At 38.9% G+C, this 24,565-nt stretch overlaps 1 long non-coding RNA gene across 2 annotated transcripts in view; it reads right to left on the bottom strand.

Annotated features, from left to right (window-relative positions):
* Positions 1 to 24,565, bottom strand: part of LOC131485406 (uncharacterized) — a 155,176-nt gene that overhangs the window by 26,639 nt on the left and 103,972 nt on the right. For both annotated transcript variants that reach the window (XR_009248822.1, XR_009248821.1), the window contains exon 2: positions 11,260 to 11,383. This is a non-coding gene — a long non-coding RNA (uncharacterized LOC131485406). The remainder of the gene's footprint in view (positions 1 to 11,259; positions 11,384 to 24,565) is intronic.

Genomic DNA, 24,565 nt, shown 5'->3' with positions numbered 1-24,565 from the left:
AAATGATCACAATCTTCAAAGTTCTCACTTAAAAGTAATGATATAAAACTTCTTAATCTGAGAGAAAATCTTGGGAAAGAGCAATCATTTTCTGAATCAAAAGATTAAAATAATTTATTTTAAGCCTATTAAATCAGAACTAACTAGTACTTCATTCGATTTGTTATACTGAAATGAAATCATCAGTAAGGCACCCCAACATTTTGCATTAATAAATTACTTCAAAGAGTCCCAAATGATAGGGCTATCAAGAGGAGACAGCATTAGGCACATATTTATTTTTCAGTTAGTAGGTTTCCTAAATAAATCAGTCTGTATATTGAGAATTTTACTTCAGTGAGAAAGGTACCATAATTATTTGTTTTGCCTTCATTACTAAATCAGAGCATGTTCAATAAAACAAATAGATTGTATATTAAATACAAATCTACTGATAATGCTCACTAGATCACTATGATGTTTCTCCCAGAGGGTGAGATTCAGAGTTCCTACTTTCCAGAAAAATTATGTGTTTGTTGTGAAATGTGTCTTATACCTTCTACAAATCTTTAATTTTACTTTAAAATAGTTGTTAGATTTCATGCTCCTGCAAGGAGAAAACTTGAATTTACAAACAGAGGCACATATTTTGCAAATAGGATATGCCAGAGTTAGCAGAAAAGTCTGCTTTGGGGGAAACTTCTATTATGAATAAAATTGTTGTCACTTTTATTTTACCGGGAGGCAAATTAGTCATCGCATAGCTTGTTCCATTTTTTTTTTTTCTTGAAATCAGGTCACTTAATCCCTTCTGGGATGTATTCAGAATGAGAGCCTATATTTTCCTCTCAGATTAATCTGGAGAGAATTTCAAGTTGCAGGTCTTCATATAATAGGGCATATGGAAATGGAGTCTAAAGTGTCTGACACTTTTAATGATATAACTTCATTCACAATGGCATTACTTGTGGATATAATTTAAATGAAAATGTAGGCAAACCAAATCCCCATATGACCTCAGCAACTCTAAAATTATATTCCTGTAATGTGCTTTATAGCTCCTCTACCTAAATACAGCTGGTAACCTCTAAATGCCAGCATTTGTGGATGGAAATCTATTTCTGAGCACAATATATCATCTGTTCTGAGGATATAACAGTTATTATTCATTCTTCGTGGACAAGAATCCATGTTTAATAATATTTATGATTTAAAGTTAGAGCTAGCTAAATGCAAGAAATTCAAAAGTTTGGTTGGACGGTTTTTTGTTCACTTTTTTCATTGTTCTTCATTTTTCTAAATATAACGGCACACTGAGGAGGGAAGGGAAGGGTGTTTCAGTCCCCTGACTTAAAAGCTAAGGAACAATAGCATAATTATTGAACTAATTTATCTCTAAGAGAAATCTGCAAGGTACAATATTTTCTGTTTTCATAAAAGAAGCAAAATATGGATTTTAATGCTAGTTAGAGTGCTAGTCACATAGGAAAAAGATCTAAAAAAGATCAAGATAGATGATAGATAGATAGGTACGTAGGGAGGGAGGGAGATAGATAGACAGATAGCAGTAAAGGACCAATCTATTTTGTTTTTAATTTCTAATCTGTCAAGGATGTACATTTTTACAAAATAAAATAAGAATGATTCATAGAAAGTGAAATAAAAGAATAAGCAAAGGCATACAAACTATGAGTCTAGATTTTCATTACTGGATTCATCAGCTAAAGAAATTACAGTGTAATGAATATTATCAGAAAAAGAATAACAGAAGAAAATTAATATAGGAACTTCCAAATGCTTACTGTCAACCTCCATACATTTCTTGTCACAGCCAGGCACCAGTCCATAGACCGTGCTTTGAGAAGCACTGAGAGAAAGAACAAACATTCTTGCCTTGACTTTCTTCTTACTTAGTTCACATTTGGTACATAGCTCAGCATTTCTTTTCTTTTTTTTTCAAGCTTATTTATTTTGAGAGAAAGAGAGAGAGAGAGAGCAAAGCAGGGGAGGGCAGAGAGAGGGAGAGACAGAACTCCAAGCAGGCTCCGTGCTGTCAGCTCAAAGCCCAATGTGGGTCTTGAACTCATGAACCATGAGATCATGATCTGAGCCAAGATCAAGAGTCAGACGCTTAACCACTGAGCCACCCAGGCACCACATATCTCAGCATTTCTAAACAGTGTGCTAGCGGTAGCATTTTAATAAAGCAAGTAAATTTTTTTCTGTTTGGCTAACCTTATCTGTTAGCTAAGGATGATGCCAGGAGGCTGGGGAAGGTGGCATGCTGCAGAAAAAAATATAAGGTGAGGTTCCCAACCTAAAGAAATGTAACCCAGTAAGAAACGACAGCATCAGGAACTACTTAATGAAGGGCTTCTCCGTAGTGGTCATGAATTGGTGGTCATAACTTCTTTCAAGGTGCAATTCTTATTGCACCAAATAATGTCAGCAGACCAAATAAATGTTTTTTTGGTTTTTTTTTTAATTTTTTTTTTTTCAACGTTTTTTTTTTATTTATTTTTGGGACAGACAGAGACAGAGCATGAACGGGGGAGGGGCAGAGAGAGAGGGAGACACAGAATCAGAAACAGGCTCCAGGCTCCGAGCCATCAGCCCAGAGCCTGACGCGGGGCTCGAACTCACGGACCGCGAGATCGTGACCTGGCTGAAGTCGGACGCTTAACCGACTGCGCCACCCAGGCGCCCCCCAAATAAATGTTTTTTTTGTGTGTGTATGAATTCTCCCACATTTCAAATCAATGGGTGCAGCTCTGATTAATAAAATATTTGTTTTAAAATCCTACCTAAACTAGGGGCACCTGGGTGGCACAGTGAGTTAAACATCCAACTCTTGATCTCAGCTCAGGACATGATCTCACAGTTGGTGAGTTCAAGCCCCACATGGGGCTCTGCACTGATGAGGTGAAGTCTGCTTGGGATTCTGTCTCTCCTCTCTGCCTCTCCCCCACTTGTGTGCACACTCTTTGTCTCTCAGAATAAAAACATAAATAAATAAAAATAAAATCCTACCTAAACTAACAGGAATTATATGCTGATATATGCATATTCTGGCAGTAAATTCTAAAGATACAACTCCAGTCATGGGGGTGGCGTTCAGAAAGAAGGAAATACCAACAAACATTTTATTTAATTTTTTATTAGTTTATTTTTTGAGAGAGAAAGAGAGAGCAGGGGAGGGGTAGAGAGGGGAGAGAGAGAGAGAGAGAGAGAGAGAGAGAGGGAGAGAGAGAGAATCCCAAGCAGGCTCCATGCTGTTAGTGCAGAGCCTGATGAGGGGCTTGAACCCACAAACCATGAGATCATGACCTGAGCCAAGATCAAGTGTCAGATGCTTAACTGACTGAGCCACCCAGGCGCCCCACCAGCAAAAATTTTTAGAGAAGAGGTACCAACAAGGATAGCTGGCATGGTTGGAGAAGGCAGTGGATGTAATGGAAATCTGAGCTTGTGTTAGAGAAATATGTGTGACTTCTTTCTTTCATAGAAGTCATTCTAGATGAATGGAGTAATAAGTAAGAACACAAAACCACAACAAACTCTCCTATGGAAAATGAAACAGATCGTAGAGGTGAGTTGGTTGAGAAGGAAATATGTAGCTTGATTGTGGAGGGCTTGGAACACTAGCTTAAGATGGATTTTATCTGTGACACCAGAGATAGCAAAACCATTGATGACTGGTGTTGGCCACAGGCACATGTTAGAGGACCAATGGCAGATATTTATTATTTCTGCCCCAGAGCTGTGGTTTGAAAACCTGTGTGAAAGTTGAGAAAAATTATGGGTTTAAAAAAATTCAGCTCTAAAAGGCCCGTAGCATTTAGTAACTGGTCTATATACTAGAGGAGAATTAAAGTTTTCCAGTACATAAATGTGAGATACAAGATGAAAGTTATGTATTGGGTGCAGAGTGGGAAAGATACCAGAACATGAGCTGATGAAGAGCTGTAACAAAATAACTACACCCCCACACTCACACACACACACACACACACACACACACACACACACACAATCTCGTTTGAGAACATTCCAACATGTCATAGAATATTAAATTAATAATTTTAAGATATCATAGCCCAATTTTCATGTTAAAAATATAGAAGGAGACACAGATGTCAAACCTCTTGCCCCAAAATATTTGTTAGCAACTTAAAGAATAAGAATTTGAATCACGGGTGCTTGTTTTCCAGATTTTCCACTTTCATTTTGACATCAAAAGTATTTAATAAATCATTAAATGTGAAGATCAGGATTGAGGAATCACAGATAATTCTAAGATTTTAAGACTGAATTACTAGAAGAATAATAGGCTACCAGTAGAGGATTTTATTTTTATTTTGACAACCAAAATATTTGACATCTGGATAGAGACATCTGGATGGCTCACTGGTTAAGCCTCCGACTTCAGCTCAGGTCATGATCTCGGGGTTCCTGCGTTTGAGCCACGCCTCAGGTTCTGTGCTAAGTTTGGTTTGGATTCTGGAGCCTGGTTTGGATTCTGTTTCCCTCTCTCTCTCTGCCCCTCCCCTGCTTGCACTGTCTCTGTCTCTCTCTCAAAAATAAACATTAGGGGCAAGTGAGTGGCTCAGTCTGTTAAGCTCTTGATTTTGGCTCAGGCCATGATCTCACATTTCGTGTGGGGCTCTGCACTGACAGTGCAGAGCCTGGTTGGGTTTTTCTCTCTCCTTCTCTCTCTGCCCCTCCTCTGCTTGCAGTCTATCTCTCTTAAGATAAATAAAAATAAACTTTAAAAACTAAATAAATAAATATTTAAAAATTTTTAATTAAAGTTTTATAAGTAGAAATGTTTCAGGGCATCTGGGTGGTTCAGTCGGTTGAGCGTCTGACTTCGGTTCAGGTCATGATCTCATGGTTTCTGAGTTTGAGCCCTGCGTCGGGCTCTGTGCTGATGGCTCAGAGCCTGGAGCCTGATTGGGATTCTGTGTGTGTGTCTCTCTCTGTTCCTCCCCTGCTTATGCTCTGTCTCTCTCTCTCTCAAAAATAAATAAAGATTTTAGGAGCACCTGGGTGGCTCAGTCGGTTAAGTGTCCGACTTCGGCTCAGGTCATGATCTCGCAGTCTGTGAGTTTGAGCCCCATGTTGGGCTCTGTGCTGACAGCTCAGAGCCTGGAGCCTGTTTCAGATTCTGTGTCTCCCTCTCTCTGACCCTCCCCGTTCATGCTCTGTCTCTCTCTGTCTCAAAAATAAATAAATAAATACATAAATAGATAGATAGATAGATAGATAAATAAATAAATAAATAAATAAATAAATAAATAAATAAATATTTTTTTAAAAAGATTCTTCTGCAAGTACACCAGATGATATATTCTGTTAGTCAGGAAATGCTCAGTTGAACTGCAACAAAAAGATCCCTCAAATCTCAACAACTTAGCATGACAAAAGCTTATTTCTTGCTTTCAAAAAGTATACCTCTGGGTACAGATAATTCTCAAGGGCAGTTTTCCTACACCTACAGATGTCAAGTCAACATTCCAGGCTCCTTAACCTAACAATTAAATGCTTCTATCTAGAAATGACACATATGGCTTCACCCACATTATGTTGGCTAAAGCAAATCACATGGCTCTGCCAACTTCAAGGGAGAGGGATGGTGTAATAGTCCTGCACAACTGGAAAAGGGGATGCTGGTAAATAGCCATAATGCTACCAACATAATAGGTGCATAACAGGTGCAACATAAGATTTATTTTTAATTTTTTTTAATGTTTATTCATTTTTGAGAGAGAGGGAGACAGAGTGTGAGTGGGGAAGGGGAAGAGAGAGAAAGAGACACAGAATCTGAAGCAGGCCACAGGTTCTCAGCTGTTAGCACAGAGCCCAACACAGGGCCTGAACCCATGAACTGAGTGATCCTGACCTGAGCTGAAATCAGACACTTAGCTGACTGAGCCACCCAGGTGCCCCCAGGTGCAATAAGATTTAAAAGAAGGTAAAGATGAATGTGCCCCAAATGATGAACACACAGTGAGTGTGTTCTACTGACCTCTTTGGGCCGAAAAAGTATCGTGTGGGTTTTATGAGATCCCTGAAGGGATCCTAGTCCCCAAGAATGTAAATAATCACTAAGGCTGTATTTTTCTACTTCTCCATATGGTACATAGCTCAAAGGGAAATGCTGTAAAGGAAAAGAAAGTTTCAGATCAAGGCTAGGATACGTTTTATGACAGCATTATGCCAAATAAACAAACAATTTAAAAGACATCCAGTTTAACAAAATAAAATTCTAATTTACCTGTGAAGTGGAAACACAAAGATTTACTGGTCTTCTAACTTTGATACCTAGTTAAATATGTGTATGTGCATGTCTTTTTTTGTTTGTTAGAATGCTGGTGTATGCAACTTATCTCTCTGAGGAATTTTTAAAGGAATCCTTACAAAGTTGTCTGAAGTATTATGCCTACATCCACTTCATTATATGTAAACCATAACCTCAAAGGATAATTTTGGGAAAAATAAATTGAAATTTAAAAAAAAAAAGATGCAAAGTTTAAATTCTTTAGCCACAACAGCAAAGCAAATAATTGAAAATTGAAAAACCATGCTGATCAGCAAGTTATTTGTTGTCATAGTGCTAAAAGGCCACAGTGCATATTCTAGAAAGTTAATGGGTTGTAGTGGTACATCTTTAATTTTTTTCTTTCCATCTCTCAAAAGTGTTGGAAACCATAACGTCAACAGGGAAAACTGTTGCCTGATTATTTACACAGACTCTATGAAGCTGGCATTTTGTGAATTTCCTTCCCTAAAGTTGGTTCTCTGTGGCCCAATCTGAAGAGCAATAAAAAGGTCTTCCTGCATCTCTGTTTGCCCATGAGGGCTGCACTTCTACATGCAGAAAATGGTATCTTGTCACATGCTGCCACCCCCACTGCCTCATAAAATGTCAGAGCAAGGAGCCGCCACTGTACCTGCGTGCAACTTTCTCTGCTATGGAATTTCCTGGACACGGGTGCTAGGCACATACAATTGGATTAGCAATGCCAGCTTATTTTCCAAAGTGGCTTTGCCAATTTCCTCTCCCTCCATTGATGTCTGAGTGTCCCTTTGTTCCACGAAGTGTAAACAAGGGCAACTCACCTAACTGGGCATAAGTTACACCTGGTGAAGGAGTTTACATTAGGGGTACCTTACAGAAGTGGGATCAGTCTAGGTGAGTGAGTCTCCTCGTGTTCCCATTGCTTTCTGAGGTCGCACTTAGCAAACTGACATGACCAGAAGTCCATTCTGGGAGAGAAACTCCCACATCTTGGTTTGAGGAATTTGGGGAATTACCACTGAGGAAGCACCAGTCTTTCTCCTCATATGTTCAGATTCCAACACAATAAAAATAAGATGTGGAAGAGTCTTTGCCCCGCCCTTTCCTGTCAGCTCAGAGTCAACAGCTGCCCTTCTCCTGGCATGGTCCAAAGTCTGCAGTCCAGGCCTTCGGTGGACCCCTTAAATGCCCAACCATAGCCAGATTCCATGAAGTTTGAAAGAGGCCACTTCCTTCTCTGCTACACCAGTCTGAGAAATTAACCTGTACCTTTCACTCCACATTCCTTTCTTTTTCTTGTCACTTTGTTATTAATTTCTAACTTAATTATGTTGAAGTTAAGAGTATGTGGTACATGTGATTATAAATCTTTAAAAATTAAGACTTTCCTTCTAGCCTAATGTATCGTTTATTTTTATAAATTTTCTTTGTGTTGCCAGGAACAATATTTTAAACACATCTGTTATAACAAACTTAACTATGTTGTTCAAAACTTCCATAGCCTTATTTTTGCTTGACTAATCTATTAATCACTTAGGCATGTGGAAATCTCTCAATATGCTGATGGATTTTTTAGCTTCCTCCAATGTAGCTTTATAAATTTGTAGATATTTATTTGAGGTCTATTTTGCAAGACCCATTAAGGTTTTACTTTTGGTAAATTTATTCCGGTAATTAAAAACTTTTGTCCATATGTAAATGATCCTCTTCCTCTCTTGTAATGCCTTTTATTTAACTCAAATTTGCTTATATTTTATCCCTACCAACTTTCTTTTAATTAGTATTTCACATGTATTTATTCTACACTTCTACTTTTCAAATTTTTGTGACCTCTTTCAAAAGACATTCACCTTTTTTTATTGAGAAGGAAAAATAGCTTTGAATTTTAGGGGGGGATTTAGTTCTTTACTGTATTGATTGTGAGTGCTGATACATTGGTTTTTACTTTTCACAGGTTATTTTCTACCCACTCATTCTACTTTTTGTTGATGTGTTCGTTTACCCTTTCTGCACATCACTTGGTCTGAGGTTTATTTTCCCTATTCCAATTTTCTAAACATCTACTAATTTAGAAGTTCTACATTCAATTTCTATATTTTTAGGGATTCACTGGAAATTTTAACATGAATTTTTCCCTTAAGATGTTTAAAATTAATAAATAGCTTAACTCTTTTCCCAAATAAGAGATGCATTTTAAAATACTTAGCTCCTTTGGGGCACCTGGGTGACTCAGTTGGTTAAGCATCCAACTTCAGCTCAGGTCATGATCTCACAGTTCATGGCTTCAAGCACTGCATCAGGCTCTGTGCTGACAGCTCAGAGTCTGGAGCCTGCTTTGGATTCTGTGTCTTCCTCTTTCTCTGCCCCTTTCCCCGTTCACACACTGTATCTCTCTCTCTTTCTCTCACAAAAATAAATAATAAAAACATTAAAAAAATTAAAACACTTAGCTCCAAGCACTTGTCCTTTCAAATTAGTTTTGGTTATCCAGAATTTAGGTCTATCTTGACATTTTTAACCTCAACCTTTAACCTTTTCAACTTAAATTAGATATTATTATCTTTACATGTAATCAATGTTTTATTTCAGACATACCTTATGGGATCATTTTCTTTCTACCTGAATAAATTCCTGATGTGCTCTCTTTGTGGTTACAGACTCTGTTTTTATCTAAAAATGTCTTGGTTTCACACTTGCTCTTTCTCAAGTTATACATTTATAGATTGACAGGTATTTTCTTTCAGCGTTTTATAGATCTTATTCCCTGACTCCTGCCTTCCATTGTTGATGTAAGAAGTCAGCTGTCAGTCTAATCGTTATTCTTTTGTAAATTAATTTTGTCTTTTTTTATTTTTTTTCAACTTTTTTTTTTTTTTTTTTTTTAAATTTTTGGGACAGAGAGAGACAGAGCATGGACGGGAGAGGGGCAGAGAGAGAGGGAGACACAGAATCGGAAACAGGCTCCAGGCTCCGAGCCATCAGCCCAGAGCCTGACGCGGGGCTCCAACTCACGGACTGCGAGATCGTGACCTGGCTGAAGTTGGACGCTTAACCGACTGCGCCACCCAGGCTCCCTGATTTTGTCTTTTTTTAAATAACTGATTTGTAAGACCGTCTATCTTCAGTTTACTACAAGTTCACTGCCATGTGTCTAGATGAGTTTCTTTTTGTTCATTTTTCTTGGGATTCATTGGAAATCTTCAATCTGGGGACTGATGCCTGATCAATTCTAGAGACAACTTAAGCACTATCTTTTAAGAACACTCCTACTTCCCTTATTTCTTTTCCCCAGTTTAGACATATTAACTATAGCCTTCACGTTCTTAAATGCTTTCTTTGTATTTTCCATTCCCTTGTCTGTCTGTATTGCTTTCTGGGTAATTTCTTCAGCTCCCATTTCCAGTTCACTAAGTAGCTCTTCAGTTGTATCTAATCTGCTGTTAAAACCATCCATTGGACAGCAAATCCATATCTGAAGCTTTATGCCTTGAAAATACACAAGTCCACATAGGTTTTATAAAGGATATTCCTTGTAGCCTTTTTGATATAAGAAAAAGCAAGAGAGAAAACTAAGTATCTCTCAGGAGAGAAATAGTTCAGTAAATCACACACATCTGTTCAATTAAATTAACACTACAGGACTACCTAAAGCAAGGGTTTTTCTTCTTATATTCCAACGTGGATCAATGCCCATCTACATATAGTAGAAAAATGTAAATTCCAATGTGTGTTTATGTGTGTATGTGTGTAGATAGAAGTGTCTAAAAGTAGGTACTTCAAATTGATATGTGCTTTTAGCATAAAATGCACTCTGGATTTCAAAGACCTGTATACAAAAGATGAAAATTATCTCATTAATAATCGTATTGATAGCATGTTGAAATAGTACTACAGTTTTACGGAGTTATATAAAATATGTTGTTTAAATTAATTTCACTTGTTTCCACTTCTTTTTGTTTCTAGTAGATATTTTTAAATTATATATTATTTAAAAAGCTGTTGATTTTCTAATTGAAAATTTATTTTACTTCTCTAGAATTGCCCTCCAATCTTTTTACTGGTAAAGGCAATACTGATGTTCTCTATTTCTTTTCTTTTTTAATTTTTTTATGTTTATATTTGAGAGAGAGAGCACAGGTGGGGGGCAGAGTTGGCAGAGAGATGGAAACAGAATACGAAGCAGGCTCCAGGCTCTGAGCTGTGAGCACAGAGTCAACGCAGGTCTCGAACTCACAAGCCATGAGATCACGACCTGAGTCAAAGTCAGACACTTAACTGACTGAGCCACCCAGGCACCTCGATGTCCTATTTCTTAGTCACACTTTCAACATATCTTTATTGCTTTGAATATATCCATCACACATTATAGGCATGATTCTCAAGTGTGTTGTTTCTGCTGCCTGTCTCCTATGGTGGCTCATTCCCTCTTGCATTTATTAACATTTGGAACTTTGTGACAACTCTGGATATGAGTTACATTTCTCCAAAGCAAATTTGCTTTTCTTCTGCCAGGGATGTGGAGCTCTACCACTCTGGCACAAATTAGAACAAATGTTCACCTAATGAGTTTGGGGGGAAGTCACACAGCTAATGTGACTTTTTCCCCCACTTTTTAATGTAGTATAATATATATTCATGCAAATGTGTTCATATCATAAGTAAAGGGCTCAGTATATTTTTGCAAATTAAGCATATCTATGAAGTCAGCATCCAAATAAAGAAACAGAGTATTACAGTTACAGGTACAGGTATGTCAAAGTAGAAGATCCCCACAGGCTCTGCACTTGAAGGTGGCATAGATATAGATATAGATATAGATATAGATATAGATATAGATAGATATAGATAGATAGATAGATCTATCTATATAGATATATAGAGAGAGATCTATAGATATAGATATATCTATAGATCTATATACATATTTGTTTTTCTTTCACTCCTTGGTAGTCACAGCAAAGGCCGGGTTCAGCAAATACCTGCAAGATTTCCTCTATGGGTCTAGTCTGTTTCCTGGGGCTTGGCTCTGCTCTCTCACTTGGTAGGGTTGTCCTCCGAGTATCTTCTAGGTGGCTTTGTCCTCCATCTGTCTTGTACGTGGCTCTAGGCAAGGAGGGAAGTGAAAATATCCGTATGGAAACTTTGTTTCTAGCAGTTCCATATTCTTCAGATTTGAGTTTTTCTTTGGCTTCTGACCTTAGAAAAAGTTCTTATTTTCCCACAAGCTCAGAAATGTATGATGAATACATATGTGTGTGTGTGTGTAATACATATATACACACACATACACAGACATATAGAGAGAGAAAAATGTTGCTTTTAACATTTAAACCAGCAATAGGAAATTAGTTCAGTAAAATATCTTGAATGATAAAGATGAAAAATTCTCAGCATCAAAAATCTTACTTTTTTGGAGAGTATTTTAATAATATGTGAAAATGCCCAGGATATTATTAAAAAGAAGACAATGACTGAAACCTGTAAAATGTGGTCTCAAATTTGCATATTTATATATACAGACCTAAGATAGAGGAGGAAATAAATGAATTTAAGTATTAACTGTGGTTTTTTTCTTGGGAAAGGATCCAAACATTCTTTTCCTATACTTTTCTGTATTTTATGCGAGATACATATCCTCATTTTATACTAGGAAGAAAATTAGGAAGAATTAAGAAAAAAGAGCAGGAACCAGAAACCACATTTCCCATCCACTTGCACTCCTTGTCACACATTCAGACTATGTCAATGACATGTGAGAAACCGGAAAAAACTGAACAGTCCCAATAATGCTCAATAAGCCAACGCTGCAGTGAGGCAGGCAGCAAAAGACTCTGCCTTCTTCACATGCTGATCGCCAACAAATGGAAAAGGTGACTTCATTGTGGAGGAGGCTTTGACTCTTTCCACCTGTGGCTTTTCTTTTTATGTCGTAGCATTAAGCTGCCTCCTCCAAACAACACACAGCAGGTATAAACAGGATATAAAAAAACTCCTCATATCCTTTCATTTAAAACTCGGATTTTTTTTTTTTTATTTCTCAGCTTGATTGACTTTGTGGAATCCTGGAAGGCATAGGATTCAGGGAAGGAGGAAAAAGCAATAGCAGCTTATTACCAATTTGTGTTATTTGCAAATAAATTATTAGGAAGAACTGTGCCTTTTTCCCAATCTTTTTCCATTGTTGACCTGCACTCATGCTTTTTTGGGCACTCATTAGAAAGTAGGACCAGTTATTTAAGACCACTTTAAGACATGACAAAAGGGGCGCCTGGGTGGCGCAGTCGGTTAAGCGTCCGACTTCAGCCAGGTCACGATCTCGCAGTCCGTGAGTTCGAGCCCCGCGTCGGGCTCTGGGCTGATGGCTCGGAGCCTGGAGCCTGTTTCCGATTCTGTGTCTCCCTCTCTCTCTGCCCCTCCCCCGTTCATGCTCTCTGTCTGTCCCAAAAATAAATAAAAAACATTAAAAAAAAAAAATTAAAAAAAAAAAAAGACATGACAAAAAATAATAGAAGATGAAAATAATTTGCCTACAAGTATGCTTTTATGATTCTGTCTTTGGAACTGTGAATACAGGTACTCCAGTCTCTAAGGTCTTGCCACTCAAATGTGGTACACAGACCAGTAGCATCGGCATCATTTGAATGCCTGCTGGTAATGCAGGTTCTTAGGCCCAAGCCCAGACCTGCTGAATCAGAATCTCCAGGGATCTATGGTTCTACAACTTACCTAATGATTCTTATACACACTAACACTTCAAAACCACTTGTGAGCATCCAAAAATAATACCAAGCAATCACAATTCAAATAGATAAGAAAAGGAGACAATTTTATTCCTCCAAATATCTGAATTTCCTCTCTCATATGAAAGGAAAGCTTACTGTAAGTTCTCACCTTAGTAGCCACAATTAAGTGTGGGAATTCTGTGTCTGTCAATAAACAGAGGTCGGGGCTACATTTAAGCAGCCTGGTCCATAACTGCTTCCCTTCCACAGTCAAACCCCAGGAATGGACTTTTTGTTCAATTTCTTCTTTCATCCTCTTTGAAGAGATGCGACTTTGAACTAACAGTGTGGCTGCTGGGAACTTCTTTGTGCCTGCCATAAATTGTGTCTTTCTCTCCATGACCCTCTGGTGAGCCAGTGCAAAAATAGGGTCGAAACCAACAAAAAAATGCAAGGAAACAGGAAACACTGTAACCATAGGAGTTGGCCAGCTTAATTTACTTTTTTTTCTTCTGCACTGCCATGCTATATGATTTTCTACCTTCCTTTTTAGACTCATGGTTGATTGAACACATAAAAAAAGTTTTGACAACAAGCATATGACAGACTATGAAAAGTAAGCAAAAAATCAAAACTATGCTTTTGGAATGTTCTTTTTTTAGTATCATTCACCACTAAGAACCGACACTTTTATCGATCTAACTTTTGAAAAATATTGACTAATTATTTACCATGTGTTAGGAAGATTTCAGGTTAGAAATTTCCTCACATAAAAATGTATTTATCCTATTTCCTATTGTCTCAAATGCTGCATTGTGATAATATATTAAACTCTGCTATCATAGTAATGTGTATGGATGACTGTGTTCCACATATTTTTCTCCCTCGCTCCTATTTCAGTTATCTATTACCACAATAATGTCATGTAACAACAACAACAAAAAAATCACAAAACCTTGGTGGCATAATACATCAGTGTTTATTGCTCACATGTCAGGGGTCAGCTGGGTATCTTCTCAGAGGGCTGTCTGTTGGCTGGGCTTGCTCACTTCGCTGTACCCACTGGCTGTCCATTGACCTAGATCATACTCAACTGGGCTGCCTGTATCCGTCGCATCCTAGGAAGCTACCTCAGGTCTTGTCTCATGGAGATGACAGAGACATAGAAGAACAGGGCCTCTTGAGTCAGACTTGAAACCACTGCACTGGTGCTTCTACTTCATTCTACTGACCAAAGCCAGGTACATGGTCAGTCCAGAGACAGGCAGAGGACACCACAAAGTTACATGGCACAGGGGTGGATGCAAGAAGGGTGAAGAATCAGGGTCATGTCTGCAATCGATCTACCCTGCCTCCTCATCCAAGCCATCAACAAGACCTGCCAATACTACCTTCAAAATATTTCCCACATCTTTCCAACTTTCTCTCTCTTATTCCTACTGCCATTTCAGGTCACTCTGACCTCTTGGCTTTAGCCTTCTAACTGTCCTGTCCATGTATTTCTTGTCCATTGCTCCTTAGGCTATTCTCAAAACAGTAATCAGAAGAATCCTTTTAAAAAGAAAACCTACTCTTGCCACTCATTTGCTTAAGTCCACTCCACTTGGTTTCCTACTGCTCTCAGGATAAAGGTAGAAATCCTAAATATGAGGTGTAAGGCTCTGGGCCATGTGGATGAGGAGCTTGCCTCTCTCATCATCCCTACATAGCTCCCTTGTATACTCAGGGCTCTAACCTCACCAGCATTCCATCACTTTCTCCAAAGGTGCACTTCTGCACATCACAAGGCCTGTTTACCTGTGGATCCCTCTAACTCAGATAATCTTTGCCCAGTTCAGTTCTTAGAGATCCATTAGATCTCCTTTCAAACATCTCTTCCTCACCCCCCTCACTCCCCTGCCACTATAATGAGTGCCCTAGTTTCATGCTCTCAGAGTCTCTTGTAATTTTCCATCACTGTCCTTAACAAGTTAACTAACAATTATCTGTGTCATTCATTGATTAACGTCATCCCTCATTAAACTATAAAACTCCATTATATCAGAGGTCATGTGTATAAGTTCAATGTGGTTTCCTAAAACATTTACCAAACTATAAAAGAAAAACACATTCCATTTTACTTAATTTTTTTTTTGAGAGAGAGAGCCAGTAAGGGAGGGGAAGAAAGAGATGTAGAGAAAGAATCTTAAGTAGGGTCCACACTCAGTGTGGAGTCTGACATGGGACTCGATCTCATAGCCCTGAAATCATGACCTGATCTGAAATCAAGAGTTGGACAAGAGCCACTCAGGTGCACCTTTTTTTTTTACCTAATCTTGAATGCAAGATTTTGGTATCATTTAAAAAATTGTTTTTGTTTATTTATTTATATTATTTTGAGAGAGACAATCACAAGCAGGCTCCATGCTGACAGCCCAGGGCCCAATGAGGGGCTCGACCTCACAAACCATGAGATCATGACCTGAACTGAAATCAAGAGTTGGACCCTTAACGCACTGAGTCACCCAGGGCCCCAAGATTTCTTGACCTTAAATGAAATGACTATGTGGTGCCGTGTACCTGGATTCCTTTAAAAAAGGCATTCCAAGTAAATGTAGAAAACAGCAATCATTTCTCTGCCTTCCAAATTTATCAGCCAAATCCTCTGTTTAATTTGAGCACATGTGCCTTGCCCATGGGAATAAAACAATGAAACAGATTAACCAGATTGCTGGTAAAATTATTCTTGAAAGTTTGTGTGTATTTTTTGTCATTTTAAAAATGATTCCTATGTCCTCTGTAGGAATTCAAGTCTGTGTCAAAAATGAGTAAAGCAAAGTGTTAAGTTTGTATTCTGACAACTGAAAAGCACTACCTACACATTTGACATAAATAGTATTTCCCTCTTTTACAAAAACCTGAATTATAATGAAAACTATAAAGCATATGTATACAATAGTATTTAACAGCGATTTGGCATAAACAAATTTAAGTATTTCAGACATTTAGTTGATGTGTTTTTATATGGGTTGACCTGACTGATGAGCCAATGTAAATATGATAGACTGTCCTAGTAAAGGCACTTATTATATTCAGGAATCATTTTCCCCTAACCTTACACTTTTCTTTTTTTGTGATCCTATACTCATCCCCAGAAAGGGCAGTCCCAGAGAACACAGCATCTCCTCCCTCCTTGTCATGAGTGGTTTGACCCAGTTTGGACCTCTGGTTCAAACCAGACCTGAGTCCTCCTACCGGCAGTTTGTAATTAGGACACAAAGACATTAAGTTGTGTGCAACTGCTCAGGTAAATTCCAGGACTCCCCCTTTTCAGGGAGCTATTCAGTGCAGTGTATGTAAAGGAAGAAAGGGGAATAAAGGATATTCATAGGAAAATCAGAGAATTCTTGTGGTGAGACAAGCAAGGAGAAAGAGAAAGTATACACAAGCAACCAAAACAGCCTTGTTTCCTGATAACGTTTGTTTCCGAGTCCACGACTGGTAAAGCTTGGCTGTGTTTTCTGTCATATATTCTGAGACACTTCCTTCAGTCTATGTAATAAATTCCCTTACGATTCAGAGTGCCTGTTTCTTACAAGAAAATAATTTCTGGCCAATACAGAGATATTCAAGAGGAAAGAAGAGACTGGTAGACAAGCTCATGGCCCAGGGATGATTGTGTTTTGCTTTTTCAGAATTTCCCTATAGAGTCTGAGTGCTTTCATTCTTAGAATGGCCAAATATGAGTCTGACTTTATCTTGGCATTTAATTCTTATGGTGAATTGCAACCCTAAAAGGGTTTCTATGGGAGAATCCGATGCATTAACTGCCAGCAAAAAACTTTCAAGGAGTTCTTTCACCATAGCTGAACATCAGAGCCACTAGTAAAATGTATAAGAACGCAGAAGTTACAGCCCAGCTACCCTGATTCAGTAGATCTGGAATGGGCACAGAGCTGCTAGATTGACATCCACAGGCGATTATTGTGCACAGCATCAGTTAAAACTACAGTGCCTAGAAAATCAACCCACCAATCCTTCCTTTAAAAAGGAAATTGTAGGGGCACCTGGGTGGCTCAGTTGGGTAAGCGTATGACTTCACCTCAGGTCATGATCTTGCAGTTTGTGGGTTCCAGCCCCACATCGGGCTCTGTGCTGACAGCTCAGAGCCTGCAGCTTGCTTCAGATTCTGTCTCCCCCTCCCTGAGCCCCTCCCCAGCTCGTGCTCTGTTTCTGTCTCTCTCTCTCTCAAAAATAAAGAAACATTAAAAAAAAATTTTTTTTTAATGAAATTGTAGAGGTGCACCTGGGTGGCTCAGTCTGGGTTAAGTGACCAACTTCAGCTCAGATCATGATCTCACAGTTTGTGAGTTCGAGCCCCACCTCAGACTCAGTGTTGGAGCCTGCTTTGGATTCTGTGTCTCCCTCTCTCTCTGCCCATCCCCTGCTCACACTCTGTTTCTCTCTCTTTCAAAAATAAATACACATTTAAAAAAATGAAATTGGAGCAGGGAACCTGGGTGGCTAAGTCAATTAAGCGTTGGACATGAACTCAGGGCATGATCTTGTGGGTCACGAGTTCAAGCCCCACATCAGGCTCTCTGCTGTCAGTGCAGAGTCCACTTTGGATCCTCTGTCCCCCTTTCTCTCCATCCCTCTCCCACTTATGTGTGCTCTCTCTCTCTCAAAAATTAATAAATATTTTTTTAAAAGGAAATTATAGAGGCCATTATCAATTTATTGATGTTTAACAAACAGCCCAAAAATTCAATGGCTAAAGTAATAGGAATTATTGATCATGAGTCTGTGAGGCAACTGGGAAGATCTTCAGGTTTTGCTTGGATCCACACATTTAAACAGGGTCATGTAGATGCCCTGCAGTCATAGCTGGACCCTCATGTATTTGGGGTCAACAGGCTGGCTGCTCTCAAATGGCCTGAGTTGGGACAACGGGGGTCTCTGCTATGTGGTTTCTTATCAAGTAGGCAGTTTGAGATTCTAAAAAAGGAGAACAGAAGTGTATAAGGCCTCCAGAGGGGAAATTCAGAACTGTCACAGCATCATATCATCTGAATTCTATTGGTTATAGCAGGTCACAAGGCCAACCTAGATTTAAGGGGTGGGGAAATGGACTCCATTTCTGATGGGGGGAGCCCCACAGTCTTGTAAGTGATATGGATACAAGGAGGGGTGTATCATCATGGCAAATTTTTGCAATCCACCTATCAAAGGCCCATAAAGAGTTAAGTAAAACTCAAGGTAAAAAAGAAACAAATTTCCTGATATTTGGTTGAGTATTTTTCTCCTACCCATGCTTATCCCTTTTTACAAGTTAAAAATACAGATTCTCCTTTCCAGCTTCCCTTGGACAAACACCTGAGAATACTAATGGCAAAGGTTGGCTTCGGTTCCTTTTTGTTCAAGGCTTCACGTCAGATTATATCAGCTAGCACTGCCTGAAGAGAGTCACTAACTGCCAGGTGGCTTAGAAGGACTCAGAACACAAAGCCAAGAATGCTTCTCAAATTCAGCCTAAATGACCCAGTCACCTCCATTAGGATGAATGCATCTTGGGATAGTGCAAATTATGAAGATTTCATTCTGCTTTCAAATGCAATTCTTGGGAGTGATTGCTGTGTCTACTAAGCAGCCAGATAAGCTCATTTCAGCAGAGGCAGAACTGGATGCAAATCAAGTGAAAGCTAGATGCAGAAACTGGAGGAAAGTAGAAAACACAAGTGAGAAGAGAGCAGAAAAATCAAATGGAATAAATAGCCATTTACATGACAGCTTTGCTCTAGGAAATAGTGTGGAGAGGGGAAAGGGCCATCATTGACATTCCAGGTCTTCTGACTATGATGCTTCTAGAGCACTCGCTACTTCCTGCATCCCAAATCCCATATCACAGAAATATAATTAGATCTTAAGCAGAACTAACAAATATTAGGACCTGCCTCTCTCAGAGCAGTAATCACAACTTTGGTGGCCTAATGAAATCTTCTGGTGAGTTTTGAAAATACTGACGTCTGGCCCTAGCCCCAGTGACGTTAATCCAGGTATGACTTGAGCATTGGGACATTTTTTGAGAACTTCCCACTTAGTTTTAATATTTGCCTAATTTGAGAACTTAACTAGATGCATGGGTATTTCTTAACTCATGCAACCAATATATTGTTTTAAGCATCTGTTGTGTGCAAAGCATTTTTCCAAATGCTGTGACCAAGAGGAAGTAGACCATTTGGTCCAAAAAACAAAGTGCCCATGCAGGTGAAGGCACCACAAGTTGAGCCACATAAAGACAAATCTAGTGTGAAAAAGATCAATGGCATGCTAGGACAGTAGACAGGAGGGGCTAGCCTTCCACTGCTACTAATGCCCAAACTTGTTCAGAATTACCCACAGGCTTCCACTGAGCAATCAGTCACAGGCTGGACAAATGAATCACTCAGGATTCAGAGCCCAAAATCCCAGATGTGAATAATCATTCAGCCCCATGCCCCGTGAGTGACCCTGGATGAGTGATTTAAGTCCTCAAAGCTTCAATTTCCTCTGTTGCAAAATGAGAGCAATACTTGTTTCCATCTCACAGGGTTGTGAAGTAAATGAGATGGGTTTGGTTTAAGTAGAGCAATAAGCACAATGTCTGACGTATAGTAAATGGTCACTAAATGTTAATAAGTGATTGACAATTTGTCATAATTAATACTAGAATAACAACAACAACTAATAATATCTGATCTTCAGATCCTGTCCTGAGGAGATTTCTTTGACCAGGGTAAAAAAAAAAAGTAAATTCTCAAAGGTAGCAGAAGTGAGAGTCAAGGTGGAAATAGGAGGCAGAAGAGATAAGTGAAGAGAGAAGAAAGAGGCAGAACTCAAGTGAGGATTGGTGCAGACATATTTTGAATAATTTCAGATGTGTTGCAAGAAAGCCAAGAGGTCCTGGTAGGTCCACCTCTACCCTGCTTCAATAACACATATGAAAGGATTTAAGGAGACCCCAGAGGTCCTCCTTCATGCTTGGCAAGTCACTCTTCATTCCCCACTAAAAACTGCTTCAGAGAACAGCCCTGAAAGACATCAGAAATAATCCCATCATGCCTTGCTTTCCTCTTTTCCTCTAGTCACCAAACGTATATAGGTCATCCTACATGTCCACAGCTCTCATGCTTAACTAACCTTGTTTATCCTCTTATTTAACCCAACATAACCCCTTCTTGACTCCTCAAACCCATCCTCTCCATCATCTTTAACTTTATATGGTGCATGTTCAGCAGAACCCCCAATATCCTTATCTTCCTTCTGAAATGAGCCCTTCACTACTTTGGCTCTAATTGGAACCAGTCTTCCCCAAGGATATGACTCCCTGAAGCCACCCCAAGTACTAGCTGTAATTGTTTGATTCTCACTCCATTTACTACTAAATTTGGAAGAAACTTACTCCTTATCACTGCTTCCAGATAATTGGTCTTTTCTTCTCTCTAAGCAACTCCATCTTCTTAGAATCTATTGCCATTAGGCTACACCAGCTGCTATCTCTCCTTGTTGCTGCCATTTACAGGTCCATCAGAAATTTTCTCATTCATTAAAGATTTTTTAACAATCTCTTCACTTCCAGAATTCCAACAGGATTCCAATCAACATTCTTGGTCATTTCAATGGCCACATAGCTTATTTATCCAATCACCCTGACCTTCCAGAAATCCTTATCTGCCATAAGCCATCCCTTTCCTCTCCCTACCTCAGCCACACATTACCATGGCCATCTCTGGACCTTGACATTTCCTTGACATTACCGCTAACTTCACCTCCTCCAAATGTCAAGTTTAAACATCCCATTCTCTTGCCACTACCCCCTATCTTTCTACCTTTCTTTTTAAAAGCCTGACTCCCTCTATAATGTGACTTCTGATCCGTTTACTCTTCCCCCTTATCACTGTTTTATCTCCTCCATAGCTTCCCTTTCCTCCTCTTCTGGCTTAGACTCCATTCATCATTATGATGACACCTTCTTCCTAGCATATGCATGATCATATTCTCATGTATTAATCAGAATACTGCTGAAATAATCCTACAAATGATGCAAAATCCCTATGGCTGATAAGAGGCATGCGTAGATGCAGATTTCTGAATCATGCATCTGCAGGGCAGCTGGAGCAGTTCTGCATTAAGACACAAGCTTGGTTCAGTTTCGCTCCACATGTCCTCATTCTGAGACAGGAAGTTGCCTAGAGCAGGCTTTCCTCTTGGTGCTGGCAAAAACTTAACAGACCAGCCAAATCACGCAAACCATGTTTCGAGTCTCTGCTCCTCTGACATCTGCTCTCATTCTACTGGCTAAAGCAAGTCACATGGTCAGACCCAAGGTCAATGAAACAGTGGTTAGTGGCATGCACTGTAAGTCACATATTAAGGAGTGTAGATGTATAATCCTATTTATTGGATAAAGTGAAAATCGGGAGCAATAATACAACCCACCCTATCTCAACTCTAATCTCTGTCTTCCTCTGTTGAAACCACTTAAAAAGAAAAAAACCTACCCAAATTCCCTGAACCCACCCTCAGAAATCTTGAACATAGACCGAGAAAACCTCCACAGCCTGCTCACCTTATAGTGACCTCATCTGATATTCATGACCACTGACCTCAAGTACGACTTAAGTGATGTCCAGAAATTCTCTAATTCTCTAGTAAATTTGTTCTTCTTTTTTGAGATAACTATTTCACACCCTTCAGTTCTCTCATGCCCAGCACCCAGCCCCTCCATCCTAGCAGCAGGTGATTTCTTATTTCTCTGAGAAAATTAAACAAACAAACAAACAAAAAACAATCAAAGAGAACTTCCATATTCTACAATATCCAATTCACAGTCTTTCTGCTCAGAGCCTATGGCCTCTGCCTCCCCTACTGGAAGATGTTTTTCTTCTCATGGCTCCACAGGGATACCTAACCTAATCACCACTTGCCCACCTAAGGATTTTGCTCTTCCAGGTATTTGCCCCTTTCCCGCATCATGAATTTCCCCATTTCCACTAAAACATTCTTAGCAACCTACAAACATTCTGCAACATGCTGTACCATCTTTCAACATCAATGAAAGCTTCTTTAACACCCTGTCTCTCTTCAACTACACCACCATTTTCTTTTTGCCCTCAAAAAGTTACTCTTTTTATCTCCACTTCCTTGCTCTTGTTCAGGCACTGATCTGTGCCAACCCAGTAAATTACTCTTGTCAACATCACCCATGACTCCCAGGTTGTCAAATACAATGGCCAATTCTCATGTCTAACTTACCAAATCTATGAGCAGCAGCTGAATCACTCCATGACTCAGGGGCTCTGTAAATCATTTTCTTCACATGGCTTCTGGGACACTGCAATCTCCTGGTTTTCCTCCTACTCTGTTATCTCCTTTGATGTCTGTTCCTCTTCTTCATTTTGGGAACATCTGAGGGCTCAGTCTAAAGACATCTTTTTTATCTAACTATAATTATTCCTTAAATTATGTCATTCAAAGATATGGCTTTAAGTATCATTAATGTTTGGATGTCTCAGTTTTATTTTTCCAGTTCCACTTTTACCCTAAACTGCAGGCACATCTAAGTGTCTCTCAACATTTCTAAACTCACTTAAATGCCTCTGTTATCAACCATTGTTGGCTGCTCATTCCCAGGTCCCCTAGAGTTATCTGTGACTTGTTTCTTTCTCTTGTGCTTCTTGCCTGATCCATTTGCAAGGCCTGTGGGCTCATCTTCAGGTTATATCCATAACCCCACCATATCTTCTCTCTTGTACTAATACTACCTAACCCAAGCTACCATCATCTCTCTTCTGGGCAACTACAACAGGCTCCTAACTTGTCTCCCCATTTCCATTTTGCTTTGCTACATAGCCCAATCTCTACTGAATAGTCACAGTGGTCCTCTTAAAATATAAGTACCACCATATCACTTTCTGAGTCGAAAGCCTTCAAATAGAAGTACAATAATATCTCTGTCTAAGTCAAAAGCCTCCAACGCCTCTGTCCCAGTTACTATTGCTACATAACAAATTACCCTTAAACCTAGTGCTTGAAACAACCATTTTATTATGTTCAAAGATTCTGTGAGTCAGAAATTCAGACAGGGTACACAGGGAATGGTTTGTCTGTTTCACGTTGTCTTGAGCTTCAACTGGAAAAACTCAAAGGCTGGGATGATTCGATGTCTGGTGGTTGAATTATAGGAAGGTTCATTCACTCATTTGAGCTGGTATGACCTGAAGACTAGACTGCTGACCAAAACACCTGCTCATGGTCTCTGCATGTAGCTTGGCTTCCTTATATAGTATGGTAGACTTGGGCATGATTGTATAAGTACTCCCACAAGCAAGGCAGAATATATACTGCTTTTTTATTACTCAGCCACTGAAATCATACAGCATTACTTCCTCCATACTCTATTCATTGAAGCAGTCAAAGGCAGCCCAGAATCAAGGATGGGAAATTTAATTCCCCCTCTTCATAGGGGACTGGCAAGGTCACATGCTAAAAGAGTACAGGTGATAAGTTTGCTGCCAGCTTTGGAAAATATAATCTGCTATCAGCCTCCCATCACACTTGTAATAAAATCCATAATCCTAAAGGGATCAAGCAAGAGGATATAATTTTGTAAATATTTGTGCACCCAACATAGTACCACCTAAATATATAACATACAATATTAAAACACCTTAGGGAAGAAATAGACCGCAATACAATAATAGTAAGGGACTTCAGTACACTCCTTTCATCAATGGATAGACCATCCAAATAAAATCAGTAAGGAATCACTGAACTCAAACTTCATGTTAGACCAGATGGACTTAACTGCATTTACTAAACATTTCCACCAAAAGCAACAGAACCCACATTTGTCTCAAGCTCACATGGAACATTCTCAAGGATAGATCATATATTGGGTCACAAAACAAGCCTCAACAAATTTAAGAAGATTTAAATCGTATTGATTATCTCTTCCAACCACCTGGTATGAAACTAGGAATCAATTACAAGAAGAAAACTGGAAAATTAACAAACATGGAGATTAAATAACATGCTACTGAACAACCAATGGGTCAAAGGAGAAATCTAAAGAGAAATAAGAAAATGTCTAGAGACAGATGAAAATGGAAATACAACTTACCAAACTTACAGTATGCAACAAAATCAGTTCTATTAAGGAAATTCATAGCAATAAATGCCTAAATTAAGAACCAAGAAAGATCTCAAATAAGAAACATCCTGCCCAACCTTGTTTTTGAATACTATTATTCAATAAAAGGAGCTAGGGCTTCTAGCAGAAGCGTCTGATTCTACACAAAGGAAGGATACATACAAGATGAGCCTAGACATCCTGTAGTGCTAGAAAGTAAATAAGGGCTCAAAACAACAAACCTCACATTGAGGGGAGAATGCCAACCTGAAAGAATCCTCAATGGTTAATTAAACCTGAATTAATTTAACACAAAATAAGATAGTGCTAGATTATAACCAAAGTATAAAAATAAATATTCATGAGTTCTTAGCAATATAATTTTTTAAAAAAGGAATAACTTTACTGTGGAAA

The sequence above is a fragment of the Neofelis nebulosa genome, chromosome 9, assembly GCF_028018385.1.
Source record: "Neofelis nebulosa isolate mNeoNeb1 chromosome 9, mNeoNeb1.pri, whole genome shotgun sequence".
Lineage (NCBI taxonomy): Eukaryota > Metazoa > Chordata > Mammalia > Carnivora > Felidae > Neofelis > Neofelis nebulosa.
This window is presented reverse-complemented; position numbering and strand designations above follow the sequence as displayed.